At 43.8% G+C, this 18,311-nt stretch overlaps 1 protein-coding gene across 2 annotated transcripts in view; it reads left to right on the top strand.

Moving 5' to 3' along the window:
- SDCBP (syndecan binding protein) overlaps positions 1-18,311 on the top strand; it is a 101,061-nt gene that overhangs the window by 70,949 nt on the left and 11,801 nt on the right. Inside the window, exon 2 of one of the 2 annotated variants that reach the window (XM_071554483.1) lies at positions 14,428-14,499. The gene's annotated coding sequence lies outside the window, so the exon portion shown is untranslated. Of the gene's footprint in view, positions 1-14,427; positions 14,500-15,604; positions 15,699-18,311 lie in introns of those variants that run through there. The other variant, XM_071554482.1, reaches the window with a different exon arrangement.

Below are 18,311 nucleotides of genomic sequence, written 5' to 3'. Positions count from 1 at the left end.
CTAGTTCCAACTCCCTGCTATTGGCAGGGACAACTTCCACTCAGCCAAGTTGCTCAAAGCCCCATCCAGCCTGGCCTTGAACATTTTCAGGGATGCATTCTGTAATGCAGCACAAGAGAGAAGAAAGTAGGATTTGACAACCACACTAGTTTGGGGTTTTTTTTCCATTGTTCTTGGATCACATTTTATCTTCCCAATAAACCTTTTCCTCTTTCTGTTGTTGTCTGGTGAGAGTTCAAACTTTGACTTGCCCCTAGCACCTGGCATCAAGCCATCAAGGAGGCAGCTCAGGTATAGTAATGTTTCATTAGTCATCCAAAGCCTATTATGTTTCTAAGACAGAAACTGAAGGGGGTTTCAGGCTCATTTTTGTACCAGTTTTTGTTGGTGTACCTACACCTGTAAAGATTTAGAATTTTTGCTGTCACAGTTGAACACTACACTGAAAACATTGACATGCAAATCTAGCAGATGGGAATATGGTCCTGACTTCAAACCAAGGCAGGCAGTGAGGCATGGGTAACTGTGCACATGCCATTACATTTGAGGCAATTGTAAAGTTGCTATACTGAAGAAATAAACTCTTTTTACAGCATTGAGGTTTGTCCTCACTTAATCTAAAAGCCAACTCCTTTTGTGTGTGAACTCAAGATCCAGTCTCCTATCCCATTTTCATTTAAGCACAGGTGGGTATTTTCCTATAAAATAATTCCTTTTCATCATCTGAATTTTGTTTGTTATTATATAATTGCTTTATAAAAACTTTGCTTTCTCATTTCCTGCTTGTTTCTGTACAGAAAATTTCAGCTCTGGGTGTCATCTTTGACTTCATCCTATGACTTCCTCATCATAAACAAGCATAATAATTTTATCATATTTGTGTCTAATTCTTTTTGCATGTGTAGGTCTTGGCCTTTTTTATGTACAAACAATACATAACAAGAAACTTAGAAGTAATAGTCAGTTTTGTGTCCAACACACAGAAATAACATTTAACCAGCAACACTTGCCTGTGGCTCCTCACACTATCTAGGTAGAACTGTCAATCATACTTGCCTTTTCCTTCCATGCTTTGGGTTATTGTACTGCAATGTGATGATAACATCATTTATAAATGGCATCCTGCTGCCAGCAAACAGCAGCAGTAACTTCTCTAAGGCTGCCCATCTTCTTTCACTTTCTGCTTTGTGCATATATAATGGTACTAAAAGTATAACCAGATGTAGGCAGAGCACAGGAGCTGCTTGGCAGCCTATCTTAAATAATTGTTTTCCTCTGAGGAAAGTCTTAAATAGGCCACTCTACAGCCCCAAAGCCAGCTAGTACTATAGTAGACTGCAGCCTGTGATATATGTCCTTGTTATAAAATGCAAGCAGGAATATTGTCTGCCACAGATATGCCCCCAAATTCAGCAGATGATAAGTGTGAATCTCTTTATATTAGTGGGCATTAGGCTTTCCTGATTTTTCAGCAATACCAGTAAGGTGTCCTGATGTTCTGGCTGTACTGTTTGGATATTCTTCAACTTCAGATAGACACACAACATCTGGCTGGACACCGGGTCCCATTTTCCACTGGCAAAACTCAGGCAGCAGCTATCAATCTGTCCAGCAGGGTTTGAAGGCACTGTGTGGTCCCAATGATTGACAGATATTACATTTTCTTCAGCACATTTTGTGTTGTGTGTAAGCTTTGCTCTCTTGCCTCTGCCCAAGAGGGTGACCTACAGAAGTTGTGGATGCAGTCAGAAAAAACATACTGGACTTGTTTTACTTTGGCTTCATGAAGCAGACTCCTGGAATAAATGGTAGGAACAATACTAATGCAAAGAACTGACATAACTTGAGCTCAAGACTCAACTCAGGGCAATGACACCATCAAGAATAAAGCACTACATTTCTTTGAAAGTATAAGCCTTTGTCTCTGCAAGTTTGAATATGGGTGTTCATCCCTCAAGAATTCAGAAATGCATTAAGATGTTAGTTAGAAAATGCAAAGTCTTTCAGCAAGTGTAATTTGACCTTTTGGTTAAGCCCTTGTGTGATACTGAGCTAAAACCAGTCCAAAAAGAGCAGATCAACAGCACATAGATGCAGGTAAAAGAGTGTGCTGACATTTTACCCAGTACAGTATGTTTAGCACCTGCTTCCACCTCAGTCTGGTTGCCCACACCAGCTGCAAGGTCAGCAGTGACACAGCTCTGCTCATACCTTCAGGGGCAGGAATTGTGTCCAGGTTCATGAACAATTATGTCGCACCACTCTCCCTAGAAGGGCACCAAGACACTTTTCACCCAGATACACTCACTGGCTTTAGGCAGAGGCTGCCAGGAGCACTCTTATCTGTCACCTCTGCTCCAGATGGTAAAGTGTTTAATTGTGGCCCAAACAAAGCCAATGCTGTTCCCACAAAACAGTCCCAGTTCACTTCTGTGGTGATTCCTGAAGCCTAAGAGAAGTCTTCAGGCTTGCTTCACCCTGCTGCTCCAAAACAACTCACTAACCATCCAAACCCCAGTTTTATCTCATATGCTGTAGCTGTATGGCTTTCATTAGTCATGACCCACATGGTATTTAAATTAATAGAAAATAATTTAAATAATAGAAAATAGGTCAAGCTGAGGTAAACAATTTTTTCCCAGGGTTACTGATGGCTTCATAACTCGGGAGCACTGGTGTGCAAAACAGTGTGATGGAGTTAGGATAGGCTGCTGGCTACATTTGTCATAAGTAGCAGATTTCCACACAACTAACTATAAAACAACCTTTTTTTACTGGAAATATATAAGAGGCACATGCTATAAAGAAAGGATTGACTCTTTTTCTCTTGCATGTGTTGTGAGGACTCAGTTGATTTTTTTTATCAACAGGTGGAAAACACTGAAACTACACAAAAAAAGCATTTTGTTCAGCACTGGGAAGTCAGCCCTGCAGTTCCCAGAACAGGAGCCTGCTGACATGCTACAGCCAGGAGATGTAATTGCAGTTACAAAACATTTCTGCAGCTGTGAAACATGTAAAAGAGATCTCAGAAATGTGGAGCAATATGAAAGGAAAGTCTAAACAAGAAGTTGCATAGTAGCTCGGAACCTTTTGCAGCCAGAAAATAGCCAATAAAAAATTATATGTCACCACCTACTGGTAAACCTCCTTGTTTGGCACTTGTGTGTTGTGTCTTACAGCAGTCACTAAACTCTGTGAGTCAATATTTCTTTCTTGTTTCTATACAACAAAAATGGCATTTATTCTATCTGCCTATGTATTTTTCTTTGTATTTAGGATCACTTTCATGAAGGTACGGAGATATGCAGGGTAAGACTCCTGAGATTCCTGAAGGCTGAGCTTTTCTGGGGTCACTGCAAATGTTACATTCAACAGACTTAGGGCTTAACACTTCTCCAAGCCACAAGAAACATTTATGTTTAGAGAGGAATGATGGCTGCCACCATACAGGATTCCATACTGTTGGGACAGCCCAGAAACTGAAGGTCTTTGTGCAGCATCACTGTTGACTTGACACAGCCAGCATACGTCTGCAAACCAGAAAGCATCAGCGGTACTCCAGGCACAGAGGAGAGAACACTGGCTGCTGCAGCCACCAGCAACAACAGTCCTGACCTCCAACCATGGCACCAGCCTGCCGTCATAAACCAGGTGTTGATACCAACTGATCATGCCAGAAATGTAATATCTTCCCCAGAGATTATGTCATTCCAAAAATAAATCCAACAGATTCCTAGCTGGATTCACCTTTTCCCTGGTTTTCCTGGATCAATGAAATATGTGGAAGTCTTGTATACCCAAATAATAATAAAGTATCTAAAAGAGTATGAGCAAGATTTTATTAGAGATGCTGCAGAGAATAATGCAAATCAATTTGATTAATTACCTACGCAATCTAAAATAAATTCATGCAACTCTTATAGCACTCTGCAGCTCTATTTTAGCAACTGTCATGGTTGTTGAAAGGGCAGATTTTGCCTGCATTATACTCTGCCTTCTGCAAAATTTGTGAGTCATCTGGCTCCAAGAATAGGGTGCTCATGTATCTTTCTTAAAAAAGCAGGATGATGATGATGACTAATATTATTATTACTGTTATTACTATTATTATATATATTTATTCTTCTGTAGATTGCAGAGAAACAACTCTTCTGTATTCTGATATGATTGTGATATATTTGGCCCTGTCATTTTTTTTCCACTATGAAATACTCTACGTATACAATGGCTTGTATTTCCATTAGGATAATCAACATTGATGGGCTATAAAGTTAGACAGGCTTGGGAACTGTGTTTATTTGCATCCTGTTTCAGGACAATTTCCCCCTAGCATTTACATAATAGTGTGCACAGATGTTTCCTCTAATCACCAAGTTAATATTTCTATATTTGTCTCAGAATATCCTCTGAATGTGCTCATGTATCAAATAATGAGCTTGGCTTACTTACACCATAACAGTTCATTTTCTCCCTGGGATTTTCTTTGTTCTTTAGGAATGACAATTCAAAATTTCACTTTTCTATCAAACTTGGAATTTACAATGCCACTTTAATATCAAGCATTACAAACTAACTCTTAATAACAAATACTATCCTTTATTTGAATGAGAGTATTTGGATGATATGTTGTGTTCTGGCATGACAGGTTTCCTTAAAACTGTGGAAAAGGGCACTATTAAACCTATGGTGCTGGTAACAAATGAGAACATTAAGATTTATGAAGGTTACCTTTTCCTAAGTATCACAGAAAAGAAACTGTAAAGAAAGCAATTATGAAAGTGGAAACAAAAGAGATCTGAGACAGGAACCCGAGCAGGGAAAGTAAATGGCTGTAAAATAAAACATGAGGAGTTATTACCCCTCACCCAGTGCAGCAAACTGCATCTTCTTAAAGTAATTTTTTCTTTTCTTTTCTTTTTTTTTTTTTACTCTGGAGTTGGATCTTATAATTTGAAAACAAAACAGAAGCTTCTATATTATTTTATCACTCCTAGATGCCTGATTGCAGGTGCTCAAAACACTGAGCAGGGAGATATCAAATCTCAGATGTGATTACAAAAACGTTACAGCTCGCTACTACGAAACAATTATTTGGAGAAAGGTAGTTAGGTAACAAGACAGTAGAAGATTACTGCAGTACAATTGTCTGGGTGAACACGACAAGCTGTTCTCTGCTGCTCCAGCAGGTGGAGCAGGAAATGTAACAGCAACCTCTGTCTTACTTTTCTTGCCTTTGCTTTTCTTCTGCTGACACTTTTTATTTTTCCTTTCTTTGTCACCTTTGTTGGAAGAAAAGAAAAAAAGTAAAAGAAAGAAAAGAGAGAGAAGTGCACTGTTCTGTAACTTACTAGTTGCTATTTTGTTATAGGCCTTCCAGTGTGTAAATGGGGCTTACAGGAGTGCTGGAGAGGGACTTTTCACAAGGGATAGGACAAAGGGCAATGGCACTAAGATGTAGAAGGGTAGGCTTAGATTGGGTATGGGGTAAAATTCTTTACTTTGGGAGTGGTGAGGCACTGGAACAGGTTTCCCAAAGGAGTGATCAAGACCAGGCTGGATGGGGCTTTGAGTAACCTAATGGAAAGTGTTTCTGCCTATGGCAAGGGAGATGGAATTAGATGATCTTTAAGGTCCCTTCCAGCCCAAACCATTTCATGATTATATGATTCATCTGCCTGAGTTGGGCATGCATTAAGTGTAGCACTTAATTTATGTCCCCTCCTTCATTGTACTCAAAATTCGCTTTACGTTTCCATTTAGAAGCCAAGGAGATTCAGGTGTTGGAATGCCCCTATACATTCAAGCTTAAGCCAGCAGAGAAAGTGTCACAGGACAATAGGAGTGGATTTGTAGAATTGAATGGTGCTGAAGACCTGATGTCCACTCTTTTTTTTCCTTCTCTTCACACTAGTTCTCTGGCCCAGTGGACTGAATGCCCACCAGCAGAATAGATTAAATGTCCTCCTGTATTGCAAAAGTTTACATTAACCTAAAATAAAAAAGGCATTATAAGAGGTGATATCTGGGAGGTTTCCTTTGCAGTTCTAATTCAAACTAAAATCCTAAAACATGTACACCCACGTTTATTTCTGAAAACATATAGAAGACCTTCCCTCTGTTTCATATATATCCAAGTAGGATGCTATTTTATGTGCCTTTCTAGACATCCCAATCTCATGATTGTCACAGAAGAGATGAAAAACTAGCAAAATAAGTCAAAACCAAGGCTCCAAATGAGCAGAGGCCCAACAACCAACAAGAAAGCAAGAAACTCTTTCACAGATACCTTGGCTGCTGGTTTAGAAGGCATCTTCAATAGAGGCCAAAGAACACCATGAAAGAAAAGTTGTTTTGTTCTTGTCCCCTTCAAGGCAACCATTTAGATAAAATAAATCTGGTTTTAGCTTTAACAGACTGAAAGACAGTTGCTAGGCTTTGGCAATGTAGTAGGAGAAGGAAGAGACTGGATGGTCAGTTTGTAAAGGACAGGGTAGGCATGATAGAAAATATTAAAAATGTTCAGTGACACCAGTACCTATTCTGTGAGGATGGCATCTTCAGAACCATTCTGTTGCTTGCAGCTATTTCCATCTTCTCTGTGCGAGTGCTGGTATCCCTCTAGTCCTGCAGCCTGTGCAACTTTGGCAAACCTCACATCAGGTTGCTGTGGGGTTGGCTATGCACTCCTTTTGCTCCTGAAGTGAATAGCACTGGCACTCTCCATCAGTCCAGTATGAAACAAAGTCAAAAGGTCTATCATCTTACTGGCAAGATGACATTCTGGCTGGGAGCCAGCTTGGCACCCATAGTCACAGTGGGGACTCTTTCCTGGCTATGGCCACTGCAGATCTAAGGAGAGACAGAGGCCAACAGGTAACCAGTAGCAGGAAAACACCAGTGACTTAACCTTGGTGGCAATTTCAGTGTCTATAATGGCCAGTTTGGGCCTGGAGAAGTCTCCAGATGTTTAGGGGAAATTGAGAAGCTGGATTAACAATGCAGCTGGAAAGGATCTGTAGCTTGCAAATGCTGGGGGTTATCACTACCACTTTCCTAGTCCAGTTTTATTCTGGTTTCAGAATTCTTTAACTTTTCCCTTGGATCTATATATGAACACGGGAAATATCTGAGAGCACTCCTGGTGGATTTCCTCTAGCCTGTTGCTGAGGCATGGGAAATTTTGCCAAGAACAGGGATATATAAATATGTCTTTTAATGTAGAGCTGAGCTTCACTGGACTGTGCCAAATGCAAAGAACTAGATGAAGTGTGGCACACACAGTTATGTGACTGAGCCACATTCTACTCTTCCAAGGGTAAATACACATCCTTCTGCTCTTAGATTTACCTAAGTAATTTTTTATTATCTCTATGTTCTACTATATATAATACAATACCCATAGAATGATACAAGTTGAGAACTGAAGAGTATCTTTCTATATTGCAGCACAAGTCTGCCAGTCATTGCTTCAGTTCTTTTCTGTGATATATTTCTCTTCATGATCATATTTCTATGCAGCTGAAGGATTTTTCATTTCTTTTTAATATTTTGGCAAAGCGAACTGTAGCAGTGAACAATGTCTTCATTATGCAGAAGAAAGGAAAAATAATGCATGGTGGTGTAACAGACATAATATGAAACCAACTTCAAAGTGTGAGGCTGCTCAACTGTCCATATTAGATTAAAAAGAGATGAACATGGGCCTACATAAACAAGCTGTCCAAAGCACAGCCCACCAGCTTTAAATGTGAATCAGCCTTCTAGCCTGAGAAAACTGAATTGCAACTCAATGCAGATGGCTGACTTGAAACAATATCTCTCTGTGTTGATGTTTAACAAGTAATATTGATTCTCCATTACCAGAATTGCTGTAATATTGCATTTTACCCATTTCCTTTTATATGTTTTCTATGTTTTTAACTTAAATAGGCAAAGATCAGAGATCTGCCTCTTACAGCTTTGCTTTGCAGTTGAAAAGACAAACTACAAGTAGAAAGAGAAATGAAAACAGAAATGCACAACCTCCCCCCATGGTAACACAGGAAGGAAAAACTGATGGATGAGGGATGACAGATAGATGTTGCAGAGTACAGGAGGTGAGGAAGATAAAGACAAAACACATGGTAAAAGACAGAAGCATTTAAAGAGCTGTAATGTTTACAAATGGGGACAAATGACTGCTTGTCTTAACAAACAAACATTGGTGTTCCGGTAGCTGTATGGCTCAAGACTGATCTCATAAGTGAAACAGGTTTGGTGTGGACAGAAATGCATTGGCAGACTTTCAAAATGCACTCCCAATCTATGGAAAGCATTTGACTTGCTGAATCAGAGAAGACAGTTCCCGAGAAAAGTAAGGGCACTGTGCCAACACCAACACATGCCTTTGGATGAGCTGCCTTCTGATCATTCGCACCAATTCAAGTTCCCATGACAGTGTCCCTCAAAATTTTTGGCTTGGTCTAAAGACTTCCAGTGGTCACAGACATAAAAGGGAAATTCTAATTATAACTGTTCAGCGGTGCTAATTCTTGGCAGAGGAATGATCTGGCATGACAGAGGAATGATCTGGCATGGAGGGCAGGGAGGGGTTAAACTGGCTGGAAGCAGGAATGCCAGAGACAGAACAGACTCCTTCCAAGAGAGTGACATTTCCCTTGGGGATGAGATAAGAAACAGCCTCAGCTTTGTCTTGCAGTCATCCTGGAATGGGAGCACTCAGGAAGGAAAGTTCAGGGGCCAACTCTGGGCAGCAGAGCTAGATGAGGGGTGGACCCACAGCCATGCTGAGTTGCACCATGCAAATACTCTTGGAATTGGTGCTGGTGCAAGTGTATATAAGGAATCTGCTTGTGACAGATCTTTGCAGATTCCACGTAGAACTGCATAATGTGGTGGCACTCTGCTCAATGCATTGTTCTTTTTTTAAAAAAAAAAATTAATCATAAAGGTGTGTTTAATTTACCTCGAGGCTACCACAAAAATTCTCCAACAGATGCCACTAGTGAGCCTTGCTGGAGCTGTTGACGTTGCTGTTGGTCTCAGCTCTCATTCTTCTCTTCTGCCCGGGGTTACAGCCCCAGCAATCAGAGCAGGAGAAGTGCCCACCTCTGTCCCAACACCTCATCCCAGAGGCTGGTTTCTGTTCAAACGTACCCTTGGTGGCATTTAAAGGCAAAGAGCCAGACTCCTATTGAAGCATCGGAGTTCATGATTCCTCATGCTGTGCTTGCCACAAGCGCTTGTGCCCTGTGTTTGCAAAGTGGGAAGGAGAAGTCACCAGGTGTCTGCCCCATCTGTACCAACCAACTGGCAGCCACCATGACATTTGCTGGACAGTCTCAGTGGAACTTCTTTGGCAGTCGCTCTCCAGTCTGTCTAAATTCTTTCTTCATTTTCACATTCAGATGACTCCAATGTATTACTGTGACCCAGTAAAGGCAGAACACAGAGGTATGCACTGCCAGCTTGCTTTATTTACATATATGCAAGGTCCTGCACCTCGGTCAGGGCAACCCCAAGCACAAATACAGGCTGGGCAGAGGACGGATCAAGAGGAGCCCTGAGGAGAAGGACCTGGGGGGTGTTGGTTCACAAGAAGCTTAACATGACCCAGAAATGTGTTCTTGCAGCCCAGAAAGCCAATCATATCCTTGGCTGCATCAAAAGATGCGTGGTCAGCAGGTTGAGGGACATGATTCTTTCCTTCTACTCAGCTCTTACAAGACCCCCACCTGGGGGTCTGCATCCAGATTTGGAGTCCCCAACATAAGTAGGATGTGGACCTACTGAAGCAAACCCAGAGGAGGGCCACAAGGATGATCACAGGGCTGGAGCACCTCTCCTATAAAAACAGCTGAGAGATTCTCTTCTCAGCATGGAGAAGTTTCCAGAGAGCTCTAAGAGCAGCCCTACAGTAACTAAAATGAGGCTACAAGAGAACAGGAGAGGGACTTTTTATAAGGGCATGCAGTGACAGAACAAGAAGCAATGGCTATAATGAGAAAGGAGGAGAGATTTACATCAGATATGAGGAAGAAATTCTTTACTGTGAGGGTAGTGAGGCAGTAGAATAGATTAATCAGAGAAGATATGGATACTCCATCTCTGGAAAATTTAAGGCCAGGTTGGATGGTGCTTTGATCTACTGAAAGGTTTTGGAATGATACAATCTTTAAGGTCTCTTCCTACTCAAGCCATTTCATGGTTCTATGATTCTATGATTTTGAGGGCAGACGGAACTGTCTGCAGTTCTTTATTCTGGGTTCATGCTTCACCTAGACTATAGAATGTCACCTAAATCAGAGACTACAACCTGAACTAGACTGCATCCAACATGAAATGTATCAAATGTCGATTTAGAGGCAGCAGGAGAAAGGAAAAAATATTGAATCCCTGGGGAAACAGTTAAATGAAGAAATTGCCACTAGTGTGACATATAGACCTTATTTCTGCTATTCCTATGAAGGTGAATAATATAGATTTTTAAACATTGAAACATGTATGTCAGAAATAGGAAAGAGATATTCAGGTTATTTAAGTCCTTCCCAGCGAAATCCCAGTTGTGGATTAGGCACAGGAAGAGCACAGTCACTCCCTCCTCCACACCTTTACAGAGCTCAAATCCACCCCTTCCTCGGACCTCTTTTTTTTCTCCTCTCTCCTAGGACTGACTCAGGGTCTTGCACAAAAGAGCATGTTGTCTGCAGGGCCTCTGCTTCATTTTTTGTACAGTTTGGAAGGCGTCTAATGACCAAGGAGGAGAGAGGAATGTCTTGTTGCTCACACTCTGGACTATCAGGCTGTGGAGTTGGATGCTGTCCTCATGTCTGCCTCAGAGCTCTCCTGGAGTGACAAATAAGTCCTCTTGCCAGGCTCTGCTCAAGTGGTTCCTGTGTTTTGCTCATTTTCCATTTGCCTCACAGACGCTCTAGGTCTAATCTGCAGAAATGTTGGGTCATGAGTGAAGTCAGGAAGGTGGCAATTTAACAAAATATGTCCTGTATTCTCACAAACATGAGATAAAATTTTGGAGAACTCAGAGCTCAGAGTAATGCATTATAAGCATATTCAACTTAAGTGCCTGAATTCCCTGTCTGTATCTCAGGAATTATGAGAGAAAATAATTGAACGATTATTTGCACAGCACTCAGACATTAGAGTGTTACTTAGAAAAGATTGTGACAACACTAGTGTTTCCATCTTTAGAGCAGGGTTTGAATAGTAGACAGGAAATTGGGCATGAAACTGTCAACTAAACAGTGGAAAATCATACACTCAATGAGCACTATCCACCCTGTGGGCTGAGAAGGCTACAGTGAAAGTAATATTTTATAATTTCCTTAAAAGGCAGGATAAAATAAATATGAACAGGCAATCAGAAACAAAGCGACCCAGAAGTTTCTAATGTTGAGTACCATACTGGGGCAAAGCTCCTGGAATGCGATTTTTTATGCATAACAGGTTTTATGCTGAAATTCTTTTTTCTATATGTAAAATCAAAAAACTCTTGTTTACAAAGTCTAGGGGCATATCAGCACAGCTCTGTGCAATGCAACACCACAGTTACTCAAGCTGTTTTGGGGCAGGTTTGTTTAGAAGTGCAAACACCTCAGGACATTCCTTGAACTTGGCTTAGAGCAGGACCCATTAACTCCCTCATAACTAGCCCAGTCACAGAACCACTTTAATATAATTATTTTGTTTCCAGTGCTGACAGGGTTCTATCTTGCACAATTTGTATATGTTTTGAATGACCACTGATAATGCCTCATTGTTGAATGGGTGGAGAGCTTCCTACTAAACAAGAGCCCAATCTATTTCCAGGTTCAAAGAAGAAACGTGAACCATGTATTATTTTATTAAGATTTTTGCAACAGCTGAGCCTGATACCAATCAGTAGGTGGTTTCTATTATTCTTTGAAATTTGGCACTAGGCCATTAAAAAACCCACAAATAGTACACTGACAATGGAAAATTATCCCACTATTGCTCATGGGTATTCTAATTTCAACAACCAAAATCTGATAACTTGGTCATTTGCTCCACTTCTTTCAAACAATAGATGTTCATAACCTGGACTTTGCTTGTTCTTAGATTATGTATCCATAATAGTGCACGCACAGTATGCCCAACAAGTAATAGACTATATGGAACCAAGCATTTGAGCTACGATATCATCATAAAGCAAATGAACATCCATTACAGTCTCATTGGTAAAATCAGGAAGGGAGCCAGGGCAGTGCAGGTCTGACGTCCACAGACAAAGTCTGCCACCTGGATAATAGTAAGCTCTCTTGAAAGACCAAGACAAGAGATAAAGTAATGCAGGAAATACCAAATAAAAACCTACCTTTCTGGAGAAAAGAAAGGTCTTTCCAATGAGAGGTGTACTTAATATCAAATGAAAACACCACCCTTCGGTTGTCAGTGCTGGCACCCAACAGAATTGCACTGCCTGGAAAACTGTCAATCACACACCTGCAATTTCCATACCACATGGACCCTACAGTGCTCTTGGTTCTCCAGGGTGGGCACAGGGCTTCACCACACCAAGCTCATTGCAGGATGAAGAGCTGGATGCTTGGTCTGAGCATGCAGTTTTAAACATTTCACTGCACTTAGGTTAAAATCTCTTTGGCTATGTAGAAAATTTAGCACTTCAAAAGCACTAATCATCTGTCATTATTATTCCCTCCCTCCCTCCTGGCCCAGAAGACATATAACACAGGATTTTTGTGAACTTATACCCTAAGCCCAAAATTTCATTTCATATATATTTAATGATCTGTAGCTGCATGACTCAGTAGCTGTGGGTTCAGGTGCTGGCATGCAGGAAAATTCCAAGCCTAGCTGACCATTAGATGTGGAAACAAGAGCCTTCCGAGCAGCTGGAGAGTTGTTGATCCTCCATATTCAGCACTGTTGTGGCTGCTACCCCAATCCTCTGCACTCCTGTGGTGCTCCCCAAAAATGATAGCCACTGGAGAGGATCAAGATCTGGAAAATATACATTGAAAAAAATGTCTGTTTAGCTTAACTAAGGTTATGATTGTGTAGGCAGTTCTAATAATAAAACAGCCTGTTAGTGCCAGAAGGAAGGGAATCAACCCTTCCTCTCATTCCCACTTCTCCATCTTCCTCCTCTTTCATCTGTTCCCAGACACACACACTCCCCTGCTCTGGCTCATGCTGGTGTTTGGGAGATCCTTTTGTTGCTAGTTTGGCTCACTAATCAGCAGAAAAACATTCATGTTTTTTGGTGGATTTGATTTCTGCTGGGGCAGCAAGTTAAGCTTCCATCAGAAGAGCTCAACAACTGCTGGGCCTGGCCGAGGACAGGAGAAAGACTGGAGGTGGGAGTGACCTCCTTCCTAGATACTGGAGAACTGCTAAACTCCTCTACTAAACACTCTGCTTTCTTATGTGAAGAGAAGCTCTAGGGCACTCAGCACACTTAATTATCTATATGATGAACAAGATTTGACAACAGGCAAAGAATCATAATGGAGAGGGATTTTAAAGACTGAAAATTGATGCTAGAGAAGTTCATGCTCTAAATAAGGCAAATGGAGAGTAATTATGATAATTGACTTATGACAGACTCTTTCCAAGCTTATTCTGGGATTTCCCTGTTGCTGGTACACTTTACATCATGGTTTATGTAAGGAGGCTCCCCAGGAGAAGGGCTTGGCTCCTGACACATACCTGTTGGACAGACAGGTGCTGGACCGCGGGACAGTGATGTGGTCCCTTCGGCTCGGATGTGTCACAGCTCACCCATCTCACCCATCCATGCCTGGATGGCAAAACAAAGCTGATATGGGGCTGTGAGCAGAGTGTGCTTTATTACGGGGAGGTTGGGAAATATTGGAAAATGAGTAGAAAGCGATACTTTTTCCTTCATGAAGACAACTGGCTGTGACCCAGTAACAGCAAATGAACGAGGTAAAGGCCGTCCATAGATGAAGAAAGCCAGCGGGAAGTGTCGGGAAGAGGCCCAGGGACACCTCCTGGCTCTCCACAGCCACTTGGATGGAGGGAGAGATGGGGGCAGTCTCTTCCACCGTGCCTGCAGCTACTCACCGGGGGAAACGGGGCTGAAGCTGAGACAGAGGAGGGGCATGTTAAATACTGGACAATGTTTCTTCACTGTTAGGTTGCTCAGGCAGGTGGTGGAGCCACCATCCCAGGAGGTATTCAAGAGGCGCCTGGATGTGGCTGAGCGGTTATAGGACTGGACGGACGCCTGCACTTGGTGATCTCCAAGGTCTGTTCCTCACGGCTCCGATTCCAAACGAAACGGGAGGCGGAGGGGAGCCCTCACCACACCCCGCCGCCGCCGGCAGAGCCCGGCGCATGCGCGGCCCGGGCCCAGGCCGCCCCCGCCCCGCCCCGCTCGTAGCGGCGCTGCAGGGACTTGAAGCCGCCGCCGCCGCCGCCGCCCCTCTCCGCTGCGAGGCCCCGAGAACGGCAGCCGCCACCCCCGCCCCGCAGGTAAAGGAAGGCCGAGACCAGCGGGTGGGGACCCCTCCCCGCGGCGCTTTGTGCGGCGGCCGGTGCTCGGCGGGGCGGGGGCTGCGGGACGGGCACGGCGGAGCGGGGAGGGGGCGGCTGTGCCGAGGCGGCTGCGCTGGGCCTCCTGCTAGGGCCGCGTCGGGCCCCGCGGATCCGCGTCGTGCCCCTGGGGGGCCGCCGCTCCCTGCAGCCGGCCGGGGCCGGGATAAAGGTTTCTTGCCGGCCCGGGGGGCTCCTCCGCTCGCAGCCAGGAAAAACAGCGAGTGACTCAGCCCCGCGGGGACTGTCTGTGCCCACGTCCCAGCGCGGGCCGGGGGTTGGGAGTGTCTGCTGACCTCCCGGTCGGGCTCCGCGGTCATTGCTCGGAGGAGGCTCGGACAGCTGTAGTAACTTCTCTTTAGAAACCCTGAATGGTGCTGCAGGGGTGGAGGGGATGCGCCGTGCCTTTGCGGGCCCTGCCTCAGGGCCGAAATGGAGGCAGGAGGTTTCGGAGAAGAATGGCTAATGAGGGAAATTGCTCTGGGACTAATTAGGTATGTATCAGTAGGGAAACACAGCTATTAGTGGAGAACGTGTCTTACGAAACAGTTCTTGGTTTCTGATCCCAGCCTGACCTCCGGGAGGTGTTGTCCTGGATCTGCTTTAAAGACGAATTTTGGGCCTCGTAAGCTTCTTCTAACTTCTGGAAATGGGAACGGGTGTTCCAGTAGAGGTGCCGACATTGTGGCCTGCTGCAGTCTGTCCACGGGCCGCAGGCGGAGAGCACGCAGTGGTGGTGCTTTTTGTTTTGGTTTGATTCTCCCCCTCTCCCAGTGTTGGCTGCGGTGCCTTAAGAGAGGCAGCGGGCACTACAGGGTGGCCACATTGGGGTTCCGCAGGAACCTCTGTTGTGTTCAGCTCCACGCTTTCCCACCTGGAAGATGTGTCGGGGAGCTCATCTGCTCCCAGCCACGCCACCGAAAGCGGTTCGAGATCATTCCCACCCTCAAGACTTCCTGCTGGCAGGCTCAGGGTGTCACGAGTGACGCTTTCACAGATCTCCGACCAGTGGCCTGGCACTTCCCTTTGGCAAACAGGATCAGCTTAGTGGGAGGTACTGGCACTGGCAGTCAGGCTTTCCAGCCAAGGATATTGAGAAGTGGGGAGAAGTCTTTACTGCCGGGTTTTGCAGTCACTAGGTGAGTTATGGCAGCCCCTCTTGCCCAGTGCTCTTCCTTTGGTTTTCAGTTTTGCTTCCCTAAACGCTTGTGCTCCTCCCAATACATGGGAGTATGAGAATAATTGAGCAAGACAATTCTGGTGACGGTGTAGGTTTTTGAGAGAAAAGGAGGTTATAAGTGACTCACATTTTGTGGTATCCACTCCCCAGTGCATAAAGCCGTTACAGTAGCCGCTGAAACTCATGTTTATACTCTGAATAACTGCTCAGAAGTCAAGGGCAAGTTCTTCCTGCAGTTATTGGTGGTTCCTGACAGTGGCAATTGTTATTTAAAAATCTTATTTGAAACTAATTTTTTTTGCCTCTTGCATTAGCTAATGAAGGGTATTTGTGTTACGACTGCTGCTGCAGAAATTGAAATACCATATGCAAAGTTATGAGCTCTCTGAATGCAATTACAGTGGTGACAGTTATTCTGACTATTTAGCTGGAAAACCAAAACCAGGAACCAAAGGAACTGGCTTGGCAGATGCTTGGTGACAAACTCTTGGGTTTGTGAGCCCTTGGCTGGGCTGGGGAGGCTGAGGGGATTTTCAGGTGGAAGGATAAGCTGAAGTGTTGTCATATGTGATCTGAGAACTAATGTATGTTTAGCCCTGCTAATGCTTTTCTACAGAAAGCACTGTGCTCTTCCCTGTAAACTAGAGGAAGGTTGAGGTTGCCTGTCTGTGACAAATGTAACCAGTAATAGCGTGCAGAGTGAGACTGGTCTGTGGAGGAGAACTAAAGCTGGCCAGGGTGTACCATGGAAGTTGGTCACTGGGACAGGGGACCCGGCAGTCCCTGTGTGCTGTTCTCTGCTGCTTTGTGGATGCCGGAGGTCACCACCTGCAGAGCGCTGCTGTTGTGTCCCTTATCGCCGTTCCATGGGGTGACTCCTTTGGGAACACACTGTCCTTGGCCTGCCCTCTTTTCCTGCCTGCTGCCAGGGATGTGCTGATTTTGAACATGTGCCAGTGTTTGAGCCGGCACCTGAATCTACAAGGGCAGCTCCAGCACAGAAGATGTTGAGATTGATGCTGAGTGTGATTTGAGTGGTGTTTGCAGCAGAATGCAGCATCTGGGCACAGCTTATCTGACCAAGGGGTTTCCTATTACCATTTTGGATGAGCAAAAGCACTTGGTTGTTTCAAGTCAGTGCTGGATGAAAACAGAACTTTAAATGGGTTTTAAATGTATATGTTTAATTTATAAAGCTTCCAGGCCTTAACCATGTTTGGTTTAGTTGCATCAATTAGTCAAAAAAGTCAGTGGCAATTAATTTTTACAACACAATGGGCCACATGTTCACAGTTTAGATTTGTCAGATTTAGAACATGCTTTTTTTAAGTTTTAATTGCAGTTTGACATAATACTGGAGCTGTTGGACACTCTGCTGAACATGCATAAAAGCTGTTGATGAGCTTAGTGTAATATGAAGAGATATCTATTGTATTACTGCAGTATCACATTAGGCGTCTGTGTGTGGTGTTCATTTAGAAATCAACTTAATATCTGCACTTAGAGAAGCAGTAGCTCAAGGATTTATGCAGTGGTCACTTTTAGCCTGGAGTTTTTGCGAAATTGCTACATTGAATAAGGACCTCTGTTCTTTGGATGAGAAAATGAATCCCCAAACGGAAGACTTTTAATAAAGGTGCCTCATTAACTGTGTTATCAGCGCCTTCTATAACTTGCAAAACTGTATCACATTTTGTTGTCTTCTCTTTCTGTCCCTCTCCACCCCCTTCATTAAAATGTTCCCATATACAGTTGTGGAATGGTTTATTATGGTTTTCCAAAGTTCAGCTGATCTCAGGGAGAGTATGAGTGAAGGAACTCTGGAGAAATGGGATTTCCTGGAGCCTCAGGTGACTGGCTCTAACAGCTGGGTCAGCATGGTGCCTTAGAAGATCATGTGAAGTGGCTTTATTTTCTTTGGTTTTGCTTGAGTTATTTTTCCTCTTGGTTTTGTTGTACTATGTCCTGATAAGTTGTCACAGGGCTCTCCCAACATCACATGAGAGCCAGCCTGGAGTCTCAGTGTGTTTTGAAACTCACCACTGACTGAATCAGCTTGGTTGTTTTTATGGTCCCTTGCTGTAATCACTGTGTTGCAAATGGACATGGGAAGCCGGTTCTCTGTAGTGGCGTCTTGCTGGATCTCATGGTTTAACCCGAGCCAGCAACTAAAGGCCACACAGCAGCTTGGTGGGTACCCCCAACCCCAACAGGATGGGGGCAGAGAATCAGGCGCCTAAAAGTAAGAGCTCATGGGTTGATGTAGAGATAGTTTAATGGGACAGAAAAGGAAGGGGAAAAAGATAATAAAACAGTTGGAATATAAAAAAGGAGTGATGAATGTTGCCCCTGCTCACTACTTGCCAACCAATGCCCAGCCAGTTCCCAAGCAGTGGCTCTTGACCAGGTTTCTTCCCCAGCTTATGTATGGGCATGATGCCACACGGTGTGGAATATGTTTGACCAGTTTGGGCCAGCTGTCCTGTCTCTGTCCCCTCCCAACTCTGTAGCCCTCCAGCCTTCTCACTGGCAGGGCATGAGGAGCTGAAAAGTCATGGACTTAGCATAAACA

Source organism: Pithys albifrons, chromosome 4 (genome assembly GCF_047495875.1).
Source record: "Pithys albifrons albifrons isolate INPA30051 chromosome 4, PitAlb_v1, whole genome shotgun sequence".
In the NCBI taxonomy this organism is placed as follows: Eukaryota; Metazoa; Chordata; class Aves; order Passeriformes; family Thamnophilidae; genus Pithys; species Pithys albifrons.
The sequence above is the reverse complement of the archived record's forward strand: the minus strand, read 5'-3'. Positions and strand labels throughout refer to the sequence as shown.